The 14,901-nt window shown below is 42.3% G+C and overlaps 3 long non-coding RNA genes across 3 annotated transcripts; 2 read left to right on the forward strand and 1 right to left on the reverse strand.

Annotated features, from left to right (window-relative positions):
- Nucleotides 1–11,542: 11,542 nt before the first annotated feature.
- lncRNA:CR44634 (long non-coding RNA:CR44634) lies at nucleotides 11,543–11,746 on the reverse strand. Its single transcript, NR_124645.2, has one exon. It is a non-coding gene; the product is annotated as a long non-coding RNA:CR44634 (long non-coding RNA).
- A 235-nt stretch (nucleotides 11,747–11,981) lies between these two features.
- On the forward strand, nucleotides 11,982–12,200 carry lncRNA:CR44635 (long non-coding RNA:CR44635). The gene has a single exon (NR_124646.2). It is a non-coding gene; the product is annotated as a long non-coding RNA:CR44635 (long non-coding RNA).
- Nucleotides 12,201–12,477: 277 nt separating this feature from the next.
- Nucleotides 12,478–12,829, forward strand: lncRNA:CR44636 (long non-coding RNA:CR44636). Its single transcript, NR_124647.1, has one exon. It is a non-coding gene; the product is annotated as a long non-coding RNA:CR44636 (long non-coding RNA).
- Nucleotides 12,830–14,901: the final 2,072 nt, after the last annotated feature.

Genomic DNA, 14,901 nt, shown 5'->3' on the forward strand with positions numbered 1-14,901 from the left:
GCATAAGTGCATGTGCATTTTCTAGATCAATATGCACGAGAAAAGCAATTATAAATTGGTTTAAAGTCACTCAATAAGTAGTTAATTATATCAAGTTACAGTACAGCCATTAAAATTTTACACAGTTAACATTTGCCGAAGGGATTGTTCAAATGTAATTTGAAATGAAAATGATAAAGGAAAGTTAATAAGTAACAACAGTATACATTTCTTAGGGCACAGCCTACATAAGCTTATTTCTGATATGTTTTAGTATTCAATGATATTTTATAATTTAAGGTAGCAAAAGTTATGCCATCATCACATTATTTTTTTAAGAGCACTGAAATATCTATTAGATGCTATAGACAAAATTCATCAAATCCATTTAGACAGCAGTCAGACATGTGTAAGAGTGTAAGTATCTCATACCAGTCAACGCAATACATTTGTTTGTTTGATTTGCAAAGCCATCTAATTGCTTTTTGTCATTTGCTAATATTGAATACTAAATTACTTAAATTATGCATTAAAGTGCGCTGGCTGCGATGTAGCACCCTCGATCGATCTCCCCATTCCGAGTGACACCTTTTCTGAAAATTGAAAACAGTAGCTTAGCACTGGGAAAATTCCCATTCCACATACGCCCCGGGGAGCTATTGATTTTGCATATTAGCAGGAGGTTACAAGTTTTCTCGACTCGGCTTTCTCGGGCGAGCCAAATTGAGTCATATTTGCCCTGCGGACAAACGAAAGCCATACAACTGCGATGGATGCATCAAAAATGATTCGTTGTGGACAAGGCCTTGTATCTGTATCTGTATCTCCGTATTTGTATCGTCTTCCCGGTCGAGTGACTATCTGCAGTGCAATCAAAGTATTGTGTGTTTGTTTATTGAATTTGGGTCTCTGTTTGTTTATCTAATTTTGGTGTGTAAAATGGAGCTGTCCGTAGTGCGGACCTCGATCGACCAGAGAGCAAATGCCGAATGCCTGACTGTCTGCATAATTGTGTGCTTAACGCGTGCGTTTCTCTCCGTGCGACAAAGCAAACAGCTGCACTGAGGAAAAACAACAGCGAGTCGATGGAAAAACAATCGGGGGATTGGGGCACCAGATTGCAGCAAAGTCGATGCGACTGCCACGTAGTTTTCCTCCACCAACCCCCCAACCTCCTCCACCCATATCGGCAATGGGCACGAATCATATTATCAGTCAGCCGGCAACCAACGATGTCCAAGAACAACAATATCAGGCATTCGATAGACCCAATGCCCGATGTTTGAATAGACGACTTGTGAAATACCCTCGCAGGTATAGATAAAACCCATTTCGAAGTCATAAAAACCATAAGCCGTAATGGCAGACTATTTACTTAAGACTGTTATCTGCAATGCAATGTGCGAAAAATAAATATCTGATCTTTTTTTAAATGGGGGTATATACTTCTGATACGTGCATGTTAAAACAATCCATCCACCATATTATAAAACGATTTGTAAATGTAATATACATATATACCGGTTGATACAATTCCTTTTAGTTATGAACTGAAGACTCCAATCATGTGGTAGACTCTTAGTTCATCATAGGGCATAATTAAAACCCAATGCAGTTGCAGTGAAACAGATTTCAGTACTGCTCGAATGTGCCTCCCCCTCACTTTTGGGTTCTTAACACTCGGAAAAGGGAACTTAAATAGTCAGAGTGACGTCTCTCATATCGCCCATGCAGTAATGAGTTATGTACGCGATCTTATCCGGAGGAAACCCAGTTATAGTTATATGGTCAGGGCAGTCAGTCAGCCTTAATGGTGCCACCACCCATACCTATATACTGAGATAGATATATAGCTTCGATTCGAGTTGCAGACAGACGTGCGCCCGTAATCAATGCGTCGACACATTGGGAAAAAATCGAAATCAAAATCGAACACCGTAAATGGAATATGGCGACTGTCGAGCCAGAAAACCAAACAGTTTGTTTAAGTTCTCTGCTGTTTATTTATACATAATATGTTGTTGTTATTGCCGGAGCATAAATGCACACAATGCATATCAGCGGAAATGCGCTTAAACCAAAATTGTAATACTCTTGAATGGAACGCGGTGAATATGAGCCGCTTTGCTCGTGGTGGCAGGAAGTTTGGAAAAATTTAAATCACATCTTGATCGGGTTTATGGCATATGAAAATTAAATTTATCGAAGGGTTCGCAGGCAATAAATCGAGCCGGAAATAGGCCCCTGCTAATTTAAAGGTTTATGTGGTAGGAAATATTAACTCCAGTTAGTTTAACAAAATTACACAACGAATTCCATGGGGAACTGATTAGCTTAAGCATGTTAAGATTGTTGATTAGGTTTTATTATGGTATTTATTAACTGATCAAAACAGATATATTCCCGAGCTATAAAAGCTCTACTGATTATCCGACAGTATGTTTGATAAAGCGTTAAGCCATCGGCTGCTCTCCATTAAATGCGATTGTGCAACTTGACCTATTCTCCAATAAAAATATCCATTCATTCTTAATTTTTTAATATTTTTTACAGTCACTGCACCTCCGCCATCCATGCTCCTATTGTAATTATTGACACACTTCGGAAATGCAGTTCAGGAGAGCCAAGCAAATAATAATGAAAAAACTTTCGAACGCCATTCATACGGGGGGCGTTGGTGAAAAGGAGGCGTGGCGGGTCAATATGTCACAACTGGTGCAGATTCCGAATATTTGTTTATGGCACGTGAATAAGAGTCGGCGGCATGGGAGCAAAAATATCGCAAACAACGTCTGTTGCCCTGCAATTTTCATTTCATTGAAACATAAATATTTAAAAATGATATTTACGCGGGGCCAACGATTTGTGCCAGTTACTCATTCCGTGCCTTTTTGTTGTCTTCCCTACCCGCTTCCCCTTTTTTTCCGTTCCGATAACAGATGGGCTTGGTTTTGGCCCGGAACTCCGAAAAACTTAACTAGGGTGAGAAAAAAGCCGTGCAAACAAATAGACGGAAAGGTGGGGAAGGCCGGGCAACAGCTTGTCAATTATATAGACTGACAGTTGGTCCGACTTTGGGCGGTGTATCTTCTACTATTTGGATTTATTGTCATCATATAATGTTGGAAAGTTAAAGGGAAAAGCCGCCTTGTTGTCCCAAGTTGACACTTGTTGCGTGCTGCATGCCTTTCCTTTGGAAAAACTATTGGACGCCTAGGGTTTTAATGACATTTCCTTGAATGAAGCCACGCCACCGCAAATTGCGGAAACTTTTGCGGCAACTCGAGATTTTATTGTCCCAAACAGACATCAAAGGGCCAGCAGAATGGCAAAGACAACAGAGATCAAAGTCGCAGTTTGGAATGGGTATGAGTCACACACCTCAAAGACGACAAACAAGCCACAAAGTGACAAAAATGATGCGAAGACAAAATGCCAGCGCAACTCTTAAGTGGAAAATGCGCTCGCCGGGGCTAATGGCACAACAAATACAACTAAGTAAATATGTAGAATTGTGCATAATAATGCTAATTAGCTGGGAAGACCAGGAAAGCGAAGACTTGTGTGGGGCCAAGTTCCCTCCCCCCCCCCCCACCACAAAGAAAGGGGTCGGCACCTGGCACTGGCACCGAAAACGGAAATAAACAATAAAAGCAAATTTGTGTGACAGAAATTATTTAATAGCTCAATTTTTATGACCCCGGCGAGACTCTGGCAACAGGAAGGAGCGCCACCTGTCGTGAGTTCCGCGACTCAGCCAGGCATTTGAGGTATACGAACGTGCTGCGGTTGCAGTTGCCAAGCAGATGGAATGCAATACCGTAGACTGGGCCAGGGCCCATTGATTTGGAATCCGCTTTAAAGGAAAATGAAAAATTAAAAATGTATAAGCCGAGCTGCATGCTCGTCTACCAACATGTAAAGCTGCAGTTTCCGCTGGGAATGGAGCTATGAAGCCATTGCTTACTTCCGTTTGTCAATTCGGGTTTTGTGGTTGGAAAGCGGACCTGACATTCATTTTCATAAGCGTTCCATCGCGGAGGTCTCAAGAATTTCACTTTAAAATTAATTTCGGTAAGATTTCTGTTTACAATTAAATGCAGCATCTGGCATGCGGGCGGGGAGCTTAAGACTTTGAATACCGGAAGTTTTCCATTAGCTGGCTAATCATTCGTTATGGTCTGGAATTGGGAAACGCTTTTTGAAAATGGTAGTCTGTACATATAACTAATCTTAAAGATTCCATTTCATGGCACCCTTATGGTGTTTGCATTGCAGCTAAGTTATCTATGAAACAGCAGCAAATTAAGCGTGTCTTATCGGCAAATTGCAGTTGTCAGTTGCGGCCAACAAATAGCAATCAAGCTGCACATTGTTTGCATTCTTGCATTTATTTTTCCGCCGACATCTTCTAATTGGTTTCCCCACTGCAACTCGGAAAATCTTATCGTTGCAGAGCACTGATTACAAGGGATTGAAGTGACGGCGAATATGAGGAAATTCTTCAAGTGCCTTCATTGGCAATTTGACTTAGTTGTCGAGTTGCTATTGATTTAACTTATTTGTATATCGAAAGAAAACGTGAAAAGAAACTACTTTCCTTGCTCACCCCTTCGCCATGAATAGTAATTTGTGTGTCAAACTAGAATCTCAGTTTTAAAACCTCACAAAATTCACGGCTGCCGAATTACACACATTTGAATGCCAGCTCAGCAATATTTTTTAAAGGGATATCAATTCGAGCACGAGACAAACAATGCATTTATTTGTGTTGGGCGACTTTTTCAATTGCATTTCGATTCTCCAGACTTCATTATGGCAGTATCTCCGGGCTGAGATCGCTCTAATTGCTCCACTGACCACGAAGGCGTTTCACTTGAGGCCTTTTATTCAGTTCATAATTATTATGACAATGTTTCGGGGCCGCTGCCCGGTATGCAAACAAAACACCCGGCTGAGGTCCCAATAGCCAGCTGGCCAAGAAAAGCCAAGCAGCTATGCATTAGTAATCAAGTCGAAATTGTATCTGCGACTGTCTGCACTGAAAGAAATTTAAGCGGAGGTCAGACTAAGCGATGTGTACACTGTACTGAATAATTTATGAAAGGTAAATGGGTACCAAAAAACATTCAGTGCAAAAGAGGAAGATTGTAAGAGATTTATATATACATCATAAGATTTTATTGACTTTGTGGTTATTGTTTTTTGCCAGTGTACCATCGTGTTCCGGCTGTATGTGTGGCTTTAGTGGGCGTTGTTCAAAGACGGACCCACCTCAATTGCCGCCGCATGCAATCTGCATCTAAATTGATCGTAATAATTATTGTTTCTGGCCGTTGCCTCGTAGCTGCTGCGTTAAAAGTAGCTCAAGTGGATTGGGATTTCTGTAGACCAACAATGGACTGGGCTGTTTACTTTTGAAGTCCGCAGAGCTGAGCATTTTGAAAAGTGAAATTTTTCATTAACGCACAGCCACAGAAACCAAACACTGCAGACCCGGTGGCACGTACATACATGTACATGTAGACATGAATGTATCTTCTAGATAAATTCAATAATGAAAAGCAAAAGCTGGAAAAAAAAACATTCCGACTTGGTTTTCATTTCAATTGAATCTGTGATTGTTGCCTTTTACCGTTCGCCTTTCATCTGTGTGTTTATCTCGTTCTGGTAATTGCTCTCCGCACCGATTATTGGGCAAGTTACATTACATTTTGCCTCTCGGATTGTTTGGACATCTTTGTGGTAGATTCTGTGTGGCTCCATCGCATAAAAATCAAAATGTGATGCTGCTGCCCGCCTGTCTGGGGCAATTTCTTGGAAGATTCTCAAGTGATTTTCCATTTAAATGGGACTCTCTGCCTAGTGACCCAAATATGCTTTCCCTTGCGCCAGTGATTTATGCGAATTATTCGGCAGAATATCATAAATTTATCCAATTTAATTGAAGGGAAATCTATAAAATATCTTGCCTTATTCAGACAGAAGTTCAAGTGGATGCTGCAACTCTGGGAAGTGGGTTATCCAAGCGTTTGCCTCTAATTAGTGAGGCATTTCCTCTATTTGCGATTCCGTAAATCAATTGCGGACTTGAAATATATATGGGAAACATTCTTTAACGTTTTAGTGCCCGATAAGTACAACATGTGGCCAGGAAATGCCCAATAACACGCGTACGTGGCAACATCGTCCCAGATACATTTCAATCATCGCCAGCTCTTCTAGTCCGCTGTCATCTCTGGCCATATCCCATAGCCCATATCCATATCGCAATCTCGATCTAAATCGGCCCCTGTCGAGTGTCTAATCAGGCATTAATCGCCGGCATGCACGTACGGATAGGCGGGCGGGCTATCAAATGTAACCACATCATCGACGTCCAACAGTCACTTCTAATAATGTGCAACGCAGCGCATAATTGCACGTACTGCATTTTCCTTTGAAGTGCGGCAGCAGCAGTTGTTGCACTTGCAACAACGTCAGGCAGAAGATACACTTTTGCAAGAGCTTAAGATACATTTCAGCCTCGCTGCTGCAGCATTGTGCATAAATTGCCCTGACAAATGCGAGAGAGCTGGACAAACTAGTCGCCCCGATGAAGTGGAACTCGGCTCAGGTTAATTTCACTGTCCAGCGGCGAGGGCCCTCCTTTTTTCCAGGTGCTGCTCCCAATGCGATCGCCGTTCGATACGTGTGGAAATTGCTTTATAATTACCACGACAATCCCCGAGTGAAGTGCCCCTTGTTACCGCCAACGAAAAGGAAATTCGCCTGTCGCTCGCGAGCTGTATGTCAGTAGTTTCGCGCCGAGTAAAAAGCCAGCAGGAGCAGAAACTTGGGAAACGACGACATCGGAGGAATCACTGCAATTTGCAATTGTACAGGTGGAAATTTATTTTCGATGGCAAGTGCGATAATGCCGGGCCATTTATTTTCACTACACTTCGATTTCGACTTGGGACTGCGGGTAACCATCTTTGGCCGGCATATCCTGGCACAGTCCTCGAGTTTACTGCACCTGAATGCTGCATGCAGCTCTCAGCGTTTTGGCATCGTGACATTGGTGACATTGCGGGCGGACTTGCCTCAAAGTCCCCTCAGTTTAAAAGTTTAAAGTTCACCGATGCGGTCGGTCAGGGACATCGACATGGCCACGAACATGCCGGATTGGGGCAACCGGGCAGCTGGGCAGGATGGACGTGGATGGTGGATAGCTCTCTTAAGCCCCCAGCTCAGCACCCAGCTTTAGTTCCAGCTCCGTGCTCTGTCTACGCGCTGTCAATGTGCTTGGGTTTGATTAATTACAAAAGCGCCGCGCAGCAACAACATGCAACGAGAGCAGCAACAGCAACATCAGCTCAAGCTCGACCAACAACAGTTGACACTCGCAGCGAGGGTCGCTTATAAGGTTGTGCAACTCAATAATTAGCTTTTACAATATATAATATGTACACACATTAGTTACTGTTTAAAATCAATGCAAAAGCCTGATTAGTTACTTTGTAATAAACTTACAATTAATAATTCAAATCAGTTGCATGACACCAGCTTTGGTTTCCCGCAACTTTCACCTATAGCCACCCAATATCGATCTTAATACTTGCGAACCGACCCGGGAACATTGCATGTCAGCGGCTCCTATTCCATATAGTGCTCCGGAGCTCCAGCTGCTCTCCTCCTGCTGGTCCGAATGCCTTGCTACCAATGTAGTTTACGCCATTTTACACCGCTTGACAAATAAACTAAGCCAGCTTCAGCTGGTGCTGCTGCTGCTGCTGCTGCGACGTTGACTCCAAGGTAAGCTGCATTGACATAATTAAATTAATTTACGTGGCAACAACTTGCGATGTCTAATTGGCAGCGGCAACATATGGCAGTTACATGCCTCTACTCTCTTACCATGCCGCATTGATGGGAACGGCAATCTGCAATCGGCAATCGGTCTTCCATCCATATATCATGGAGGCACAATTAAAATGTCACTCTGCGTCGCTGCAGATTAGTTATGCAATTGTGTAGCATTCCTTTTTATTTTTATTTCAAGCGTAGCAGTACCTTTTATTGCGACATTTGCAGTTGGCAAGTGGACATAAATCATACGCACTGTTGTCAGTCTTGTGACTTTGATTTTAAGTTCCCAGATGCCGGCGTGTGTGACTTCATTAATTCCGGTGCACAAACATCTGAAAGTTTGCTTGATTTTCGCTAAAGGCCATAGCTATATAGTATCTCCAACTTCTGCCTTCATTCGCGTTTAACGTTTGCGGCTAGAAAACTTTTCCCTTTTTTCAACACACTCACTCCCTTTCGACGACTTTGACATGCGGCCACAACCGCGCCGTTGCCGCTGTCATCCGAATTCCGGTTGCGGATGAGTCACGTGGGGCAGCAAATTAAATTTGCTAGACGAACAGGTGAAATGCTTTTAAGCTCCGACCCACTTCAATTAAATTCTTCCCACTTGAACAACTTAAAGTGGTAAAATTGCATTTGAAGTTGGGTGTGGACAAATGAAATTATACAAAATTGCCTTAATTAGTAAATTGAATAATTACTGTTATCTCGTTAGAAACAGTTTAAAGCATTCGATGCTCAATGTGTTATTTAGAAAATTTAAAAGTATTTAAGATTTCATGAAATAGTCGTGTAGTTAGAGCCAGCGACAAGTGAATTAAATACTCAATGGATTCAGCATTTCTCAAAAATTCCATTGTAGGGCATAAATTTGTCGTCACAACAACTGCTTGAGGCCAAAATCAGACGGCTGTCACTCAAAGCTGGCATTAACATTCCCGAGATTTGCAATTGCTCACTCAGAGAGTATTGGCCGCCAAATGGCTATTTTGGCCAGAAGAGAAGGCAAATGCAGCTGCGGCTGAGGTGATGTGTGTTACCCGACGATGATTACTCAGAGCATTGGAGAAAGTACGCTTCGCCACAGGGAGTGATTAATGCTCGGGGGAGACGAATTAAATCGGATAAAATCGGAGCTAGGAGGCGGCCTTCAATCACCTGATGACCCAGTTGAACGAACGCCTGACACTTGACCAAGTCGAATCGTTAGACGTGGCTCGGGAATTAGCATAAATCAAGTCGAGCGACGAGACCTTGACACTTCAAAGGCACTGCTCTAGAGAACTAATTGAAAATGCCAGCAGCCAAAAAAGATTGAGCTACTGATTTAATTCGATTTTTTTCCATTTTGCAAATCAAACTCAGCACGCACAGTCAATCTAAGCCGACAGTCAGGCGAAAACTGCATCTGCGAGATACATAAATACATATTTCAAGTGGCTCGGCGACAGCTGGTTATTATAGATTCCGCGCCCGATAATCGCATATCGACTGGCCCCGAAAAGAAACTGCAAGCTAATAAATCTCTTGACTTCTGGTAAGATGGCATGAAGTCGATTCGTTCGGCTGATGGTTAATGCCGCCCGATCGTTATTGCCGACATGTGGGTGGCTTTTGACAGGCATTTTGACACTTGCGGCCGCCCTGTCAGCGCAACTCAAATAGCGAGTGTTTATGACATAACAGTGAATCGCTGTCGGCCAGCTGCACTTTAATTGCGCCTGCTGCGGCCTTTTTTGCTACAACTTTCTTGCCAGCTATCAAATAGCCCACTCATGATCGCCAATCGTTTGGCCAAATGACCGCCGCACGTTTAGCACATCAGCATCAAGGAGCTGCAGCTGGAGCAGCAGGAGATGGGTGCTGGCTCTGCAGGACCCACCGCTCCTAGATGGCCAACACACGCATCCAGGTAGCGCCTCCTCATGGTCCCCACCCGCACTTGCACCCTCGCCTTCTTCTGGGCCAAAAGCAATTAACAATCGCTGAAAGGCTGGCCGGAATCGTAATGGCAGCCATACTAGAAATGACCATAGTTATTGCCATAACTGTAGCTGACGCAGAAGGCTATAAGGAAAATAAAACCACTCCGATTGCAAATGAATGTAATTGAATATGGGTCTAGTGGATAGAAAGTAGCTTAATACTCTACTATGGAGTTAAATTGACAGATAATGAGTCAATTGCAATCCTACACAATCCCACACATTCTTAAGTCTCTATAAATTCATTTAAAAGAGTTTTATTTTAGAGCGTTGATTTTACTCTCTAGAAATTGCAGTTAAATTTTAACAATCATTTCCCGTTTTTCATCAACACTAGGTGCCACTTCAATTTGGAACTTGGCCAGCATCAAAACCAATGCCACCTCACAGTTGCCCGGTAATCTAGCAGCGGCCAAAAGACTGATGGACAGTTGGTCTTGAATGCCGTGCACAGTTTGAAATCCATTTATCAATTTATTGTGGGAAAATGAGCACATGCAATCGAAGTGGAGTGCTCCAGTGGCTCGCACGGTATGTAAATGGTAGCTGGAAAAATAAAATCTCCGATTGCACGCCGCTGGATATTATCCCAGTCGATTTTTAACCATTTCCTAGGAGTCTCACTTAATTTGGCTTATTAATTTACCAGCTGGAAGGCTCTCAAAACTCCTTTGCCTCAGGTAAACGACGCAATGGAAGGAACTTTTCGCGTTAACTTTAGGTAAACGAATTTAGCCGGCTGCCTTGACCTGAAAAGCTGGCCAAATGGGCGGGGCTATTGAAGATGTTCCTTTTCACTTTCGGCCAAATCATAACTTGGCGGAATGCAAACTTCTGGCTGACAGTTACTCCACATGAGGCCACCCACATGAATGCGAATGCCTGACCCTTTTAATCTTCCTGCCCGCCTGGGATCTTGGTTCAAGGCCTGCCTCCATGCACTGAAAGAAATTTACGAAATCTTGCTTAAAAAAGTGCTATTTATTAAGAAAACGCAAATATGACTTAAGAGCAAGTAAATTTAGTTTTCATTTATAATATATATATTTTTTTCTCAATATTCCATATGAATGCAATCTCACTTGCTCACTTCTTATATATGTTTAAAACTTGTATAATAAAAGTTTCTTATTTCAATTTGATCTTGATCTGATTTCCCTGTGCAGACAGACAGATACAATTCGAATAACTCACAAGTTAAGCTCGCAGATCGCGAATGTCTACAACTTCTTTATTGAAAGCATCGCCAGTTGTATTTCGACGCTTTTGTTCGGTTATCGTTATTTAGCTTTTGGCTCTGCTCCTCCTTATTTACCCCTTTTTTTTTGGTCGTTGGGCGCTCTTAAGTAATTTATTGTGTATCGGAAATTTTGAATTTGCATGCAAAAGCCATAATTCTTAATTTACTCATTCCTCAGCTTTTATTATGAATGCCTGACTTTGGCTCTGACTTCGACTGTGACTGCGGTTCCTTCTGCGGCTGCTGCGTGTGACCACAAGGCGGACCCCCAATTAACTGTCTCCGAAGTCGGAGTTTCAGTTGCAGCGGGAGGAGTTAGGTGCACTGAAAAAAAAATGCTCAAACCACTATTTAACATGAAATACATACATACGCCGTGAGCTTTAAATATAAGCTAAAGTCAAAGGTGAGCTGTGTTAATGGTAAGTAATGAACCATTATCTTGGCCAAAGTGCAGTGACCTCTTACAAATTATGCATTTTTTCTTACCGTGTTCGGTGTGCATTTGCAGCTTTTAGCTACGCATTGGCTTTACAACTGCCTTTGTTGCTGCTGGCTGGTTCTGAACACTTTCGGTTTTCTTAGTCGGCAATAAAATCAAATTCACACTAATTGCTATGATCAGACACAGTTATAAATTTTTGAGTGGTTATTTGTGCCGTGGCCAGGCTCTTCCGCTCGGTTTCATAAGCGCAGCTGCTGCTTTCGCGGGCATTTAAATGATGATCGCCGGCTGCAGCTGAGAAAGAAAAGGGTTGAGCTTGGCTGCCTACAAGGGCGAGTGCAAAGCGCGCTATAAAACGTCTCTGAGCGCTTTTTGGCAGCCCATTTAACCCGGCGCAATTACTGGCAATTTAAACAAATTTAAGACATTCTACAGGGGATTCCAGGGCCGAGCTAACTTTAGTATACACTTGTCCGAGCAGTGAGAAAACACAGAACAAGCAAGCACAGTTCTCAATTTGCATCGGAATGACTATTAATTGCACAGTGAACTTTGGCATGGAGCAGCGGCAACAAATCACCTGATCACCCACAATAAATCAGTTTAATTAAACTAGCTATTTAACATTTAAACGAAACACTATTAACACACGACGACGTCTAGTGCATAAACAAGGCAATTTGCAAGCAGGCACAATAAAACCGGCCACAAACGTCAAATAATATATCGAACACTTATTGATGGCCATGCCAGATAATAGCCAGGCCAACGTGCGGCGAATTTTGTTTGACATTAGAAACTGTCACTTTTATGAAAGCCAAAGTGAATTTATGCCTCGGCCAAAAGTCCGCCTAATCGGTGGGATTTGAATAAAAATCTATTTGAAACGCGGCTATTTGTAGCTCGATGCCAATAACATGATAAATGCTTGTACGTAATTTGTTACCTCATCGCCGTCGCTCCAGAAGGGGCAGACCAAAAATTGTATGCTAATTTAAACAAAACTAGATGTCGATATTGTTTAATTGACCACCAAAAGGTAAAGCGCGGCGGCATTGGCGGAGAAGAAGACGAAGATTTTAATTAGCATATTATGAGAATCAACACAAATGCTTAGGTCGCTGGAAACAGGAGATCTGGCTGAGCAGATAAGGCTGCAAATTTATGATGGGACAGCCAAAGCGATACAAAATGGCAATACCAACACACAATTAAATAGGAAAAAGAGTGATGGTCGTGGATTTATATACAACGAATTTCGGCTACTCTACGCAGCAAAATAAATCCAATTTCCCGAACTTTGAGTGCTGATCACTACGTTTGATTTCTCTCTGCGAGTATTTTAAAGGTGAGTGTGGCTATATAAAGGTATTTATATCATATTCAATTTTTTTTTAACTACTCTGGAAAAAGAACAAGATTCTATTTTTTTCCATTCTGAATAAGATATCCCTTCCATCCTATACGATCCCAACTGTCCTATGCAAATCCCTTTAAATACTATCTCAGCCTAGATCTCTGCGCGAGAGGATGATGATAAATTTTTAGCGAGGGCGTTGAGTTTAGCTTTTGGTTCCGACTCTGGAGTATCCATAAATTACGTGAAGCAAGTCAATGAAATGCCATATAAATGCGTGGCCCGGTGTCGAGATCTGATCTCTTCTCCTTGTTTTTGGCATTGCGAGCGAGACACAACAAATTGTTTTATCAAAATTATGAGGAAATGCTAATAAGGCAAATAAATTTGGCATAAAAATTAATAAACAACAGTTTGGAGTTGGGCAAAATGAATTTCAAATGGCTCCGCCGGTCGCACACTGATTAAATTTCACACTCGAATGGGCGAGAGTAAATTACAACTTGTCCAAACAACTTCGTGTTAATTGGCGCCTTTGATTGGCACCGCCCTTTGCAGTTATCTGTTCTGCCGCGAAAAGTGCAAAAAAAAATATAAAAAAAAATAAATAAAAATGTACAATAGAAAAGAAGGCTGTTAGATTTCGCATTTCGTATTCAGACCTAATTAAGACATCAAAATGGGGCTTTCTACGAAAAAGACAAACAAATACCGCGGGCATCGACATGTTGAGAAATCCGTCAAAACAGCACGTTTTTTGTGTCCACGATTGCGCGCATAGACAATGCCCCCTGAGTTAACAGTAGTTTTCGGTTAATTAATTTCGAAATAAAAGCTGAAAGGGAAAAATCAAATTTTAAACACTACAAATCATGGTTTAATGTGCCCACAAAAGACCGACAGAGACAACCGAAGTGGCAGCCACAGAAAAGCGCTTGTAATTAAGTTGTCAGGTTCCCAACATGAGTTTGAATAACTAAACTTGGTCTTAACTCCCCAGGAAAACAGTTAATATTAATGAGAATCTTTGCCTGTCGATCACATTAGGCCGCGATTTTCTCATGGCGTCTGTATTTCTAACCAGTTCTTCGTTTCCATTACGGGGCGTAACCCCAATCATTGCTACTTCCTATTCCTTCAGAAACTGTTTGATTGGTATTCATTTCATATCGAGGCTTTTAGCCAATTTGCCTTAATCTCGTTGCGGCTCTCAGACGAGACTCATCGATTGGCACTCCAATCTGCCAATTAAGCAGCATCAACAGCAGCTCGACAAACAAAGCTCCATGGGGCACTTAAAAGTCAACTAGCCGATCAGCTGGCATCATAATTAGCCAAATCTCGCGCTCCTAATGGATAGCGCCAAGTCGACAACAGGCCTCGCATTCGCACACACGACTTTTATGACCCACCGCCGGATTGGATTGGGGAGTCTGAGTTCCCTGCCCATGCTCTTGCCATTTGTTTTTATTGCTTATCAGCAATTGAAGCCTTCTCCGGCTCCGCCGTCGTCTCGCGTCCTCCATCAAAGCGTAACATTGTCGTCCAAGTCGCTGCTGTCATCAGCAACATGGTTGTTCCACGCCGCTTGTATATTCGCACACCCAGCTGTGGAGCGAGCGATGCGTCAGTTCGTTAGCTGAAAGACTAAAAAAACAACAAGTCGAAGTTAGGGACACAGTTTCACACTCAAAAATATTTGAAGAAGTTAATCATTACATCACCACAAACACAATAGCACCACAATCTGTTGACCTCATTTGCCTTGATTTTACTTGATTTTGTTTGTACTTATGTATATATTTTCTTATAAAATCAGTAAAATATTTGGTTTCTTTCAGTGCACCCGTACAGCGCCAGAGCCACCACGCTACGTCATGTTTGTATGATTATGCCCGGAAGCACTAATTACCTTATTTACACTTTTATAACTCGGCAGCGGTGCGCATGCGCGAACTGCGGATCGCGCGGATCGAGGATGATGGAAGATCGCTGGCAGAGATCACTCCAAACAGTTGTTTATGGCTTGAGGAAGCTGGTG

Source organism: Drosophila melanogaster, chromosome 2R (assembly GCF_000001215.4).
Source record: "Drosophila melanogaster chromosome 2R".
Lineage (NCBI taxonomy): Eukaryota > Metazoa > Arthropoda > Insecta > Diptera > Drosophilidae > Drosophila > Drosophila melanogaster.